The following is a 3871-nucleotide window of genomic DNA, read 5'->3' as shown; positions in this document are numbered from 1 at the left end:
GTCAAGACTTCTTTGACACCTATTCACCTGTTACAAGAATTACATCAATTCGCACATTAGTAGCAATTGCATCCATTCACAATTTGGAAATACACCAAATGGATGTGAAAACTGTCTTCTTATATGGTGAACTAGATGAAGAGATATATATGAATCAACCTGAAGGGTTTGTGGTTAAAGGTCAAGAAAACAAAGTCTGTAAGTTAGTTAGATCACTTTATGGACTAATACAGGCTCCAAAGCAATGACATGAGAAGTTTGACAACACATTACTCTCTAATGGATTTAGAATTAATGAATGTGATAAATGTGTTTATGTCAAACAATACAAGAATGCTTGTGTCATCATATGCTTGTATGTGGATGATATGCTTATAATGGGTACTAATTTGGATGTGATTAATCAAACCAAGAAAATGCTACACTCCACTTTTTCCATGAAGGACTTGGGAGTAGTAGATGTGATCCTTGGTGTAAGAGTTCAAAGAAGATCAGATGGTTATACTCTTACTCAGTCCCATTATATTGAAAGTGTACTTAAGAAGTTTGGACACTATGATGACAAGCCGGTAGTCACCCCTTTTGATCCTTCAAGTCATCTTAAGAAGAATAATGTTGATAGTGTAGCTCAGTTAGAATATACTCAAGTTCTTGGTAGCTTAATGTATATTATGAATTGTACTCGATCGGACTTGGCTTATAGTTTAAGTAGATTGAGCCGCTACTCCCACAATCCTGGTAAAGATCATTGGTATGAATTAGTGAGAGTGCTTAGATATTTAAAGCATACAATGAATTATGGATTGCATTACACGAGATATGCTCCTGTTCTTGAAGGGTATTGTGATGCAAATTGGATTTCCAATACCTCAGAGGCAAAATCCACAAGTGGATATGTGTTCACTCTTGGTGGAGCTGCTATCTCTTGGAAATCATCTAAGCAAACTGTGAATACTCGTTCTACAATGGAAGCAGAGTTTGTTGCTTTAGACAAAGCTGCTGAAGAAGTTGAATGGCTTAAAAGCTTCCTAGAAGGTATTCCATTGTGGCCTCAACCTGTTACTGCCATTGGCATACATTGTGATAGTATGGCTGCTCTCACTAGAGCGCAAAGTCAGATATACAATGGCAAGTCGAGACACATTAGGTGCAGACATATTACAATAAGAGACTTGCTGAAGAATGGAATCATTTCCATTAGTTACATAAAGTCAAGGGAAAATATAGCTGATCCCTTGACAAAAGGCCTTAGTAGAGAGCAAGTTCTCTTCACATCGAGGGGAATGGGCTTAAAGCCAACACAATGAGTCACCACCTGGCGGAAACCTAACCTAGCAACATTGGAGATCCCATGGTCTAGGTTCAATAGGACAAATAGTTGGGGAAGACTCAAAGAAGCACTAACACAAAGGTATGCTCACTCCTATGATATTTATTTTGTGTTTTTTCGTTGATGATATAGGGATGAATTCTTTATTATTAATAATGCTGATAGCTTTTATAGTGGAATAAGTACAGATTGTTCCAGATTAGCATTACCTATGTGAGATAGACGTGAGGTCGCATCTTTGGGAGCTGATATGGCTAAGCTCTCTAAAAGTCTCATGAAGAAAGGATCGTTCATGATCGAAATGAACACAACGGAAAGAAATGATCTATGCTTAGATATGATATGTGTGATACTTCTTGTTTTTTTATTCTACTATAAAAAGTGGTTAGTTCAAGACTCTAGTTCACTACCCACAAAGTAAATCCAAGTAGTACTCACTATGAAAGGTTCAAGTTTTACAACACCTATTCAGATGCATGTCATATCTTACTTCCCTTATTTGAATATCAAAGTTCACTTATTTTCTATTCAAATGTGGGGTATTCTTGGAGTTTGAATAGAAAATGTGGGGTATTGTTGGAACTTTGACTACAAAATTACAATGTGGGACTTATCCCACATTGGTGGAAGAGAAAACCCTCTCCCACCTTATATGTCTAGTCTCACTCATTTAATTAAATGGGTCAAGTAATGGGTTAAGCATATTGGGCTTGGGTTGTGGTGTTGGATTAGCCTAATTGGACTCAAAATAGGCTAATATCAAGAGAATATTTAATGGTCAAAAGATGGGCCTTGGGGCTCTTGGGGTCTTCCTGATTAATTAAATAATTTTTAATTACGAAATTAATTTTTATTCTTTATTTTTTATTAAATTCGTAATTACTGAATGACAGGTTTTGACAGTTATTTTCGGTTTTGACAGTTTCCAACTGTCATAACTAATACCTATAAATATTTGTTTCATTCATCTGTGACGGGTTACAGAAATCATTTTCACACCACAAAATTCTCTTTCAAATTCGTTCTTCCAAAAGATGAAGGGAACATAGAAATTTCGTCAGATTCAAGATCACTTCTTGGATTGATTGTTGTATCCTCTTGATAGATCCCTACCAGGGAAATTTCCGTCTTAGGACACTGCAAAGCAGACCTCAATCTGTGCAATTTCCTGATGATATCTCCAGTGTAATCTTAATACAAGTATGTTTTCTGTATATTGATTCTTATATTTAGATATATTTGAATTTCGTTTGTTTTATTTTAATTAGAATTGTTGATTGTATACTTCTGTCATAACAGTATTTTCAAGATTTTAATATCGAATGATATATTCAAGTATTTTGATACCGAAAGGTATTTTGGTCGAAAGACGTCAATGTCATATTACATTCGGTTGAAAGTTCTTACTTATTTAATTTCTCATGTCTAATTTTGGAGAGAGCCTTAAGGTTTTAGTTTGCAAGTGCATTGGGAGCATGTTATATGCTATGGTATAAATATAAAGTCAATTTTGGCACAAGCGATTTGGCACCGTTACAATTTTTGTAATGAATTTATAACACATTAAATTTAATGTATTTTTAAGATACTTGCATTGAGGTTAAGGTTCATAACCGATGGCGTTTGAGTGATTTGATATATCACGACTATTCCCATCCAAGTTGTTTGAAATTTTTTTGTCCTTAGAGACTTTTGGCAATACTTATTTTCAACTTATGTTTTTTGAAGCTCGAAGGTTCTTTTGATGAAGATCGGTTTCTTATCAAGAAGAGTTTTTTTAAAATGCTTCGAACCCCTCTGCTTGGCTCTCAAAGCTATCTATTAGGAATGTTTCCTATTTGTTATGGACTTTCGAGTTTGTTTAGAAATCTTTGTAAGACTATTATATAAATCTAGCTAGATGTCTTCAGTGGCGGACCTTAGTGGTGCCCCAGGGGTCTCGGGCCACTGCTCCGACGCCGGCACGTAGTGTAAAAAAAAATTTAATGTTTTTTCTATTGGATGCACCGACTTAAAACACGACTGACACTACTAATATAGATTTATTTGGAAAAAATTTTAATGCCACCCCTATGAAAATGTTCTACGTCCACCACCGGATGTCTTATTAATTCATTCCTACATCTTTTTCTCTCCTCTCTTCTTGGAGATTTATCATCAATATAACCTTTTAATAAGAGTGTCATTTCATTGTAGTTTTTCCGGATTTTGGGTTTCCACTTTATATCGTGGTGTTCAATTGTTCTTCATGATAATTTCTTGTGTTTCAAGCATCGTCATATTTATCGTTGGTGTTCTTTGTGTTACGTCCACATTTATATTTTATAACAGTCCTGATGCTATTTTAGTTGCTGTGAAAGGTATGATTGTTAAGTAAAATTGGTATGGTATGTTTGTAGTTTATGATGTATTTTGTATATTTTTCCATAAGGTGATTTCATTGTTGTTGTGTTGTGTTGTATTTTGTTTTTTTTTTACAAACTACCATTATCGGTTAAGAGGTGGAAGTATGTTATTATCATGCACTACATATATAAGTGT

Source organism: Lactuca serriola, chromosome 6, assembly GCF_051521515.1.
Source record: "Lactuca serriola cultivar US96UC23 chromosome 6, Lser_US96UC23_V15, whole genome shotgun sequence".
In the NCBI taxonomy this organism is placed as follows: domain Eukaryota; kingdom Viridiplantae; phylum Streptophyta; class Magnoliopsida; order Asterales; family Asteraceae; genus Lactuca; species Lactuca serriola.
Note: the sequence above shows the minus strand (reverse complement) of the source record.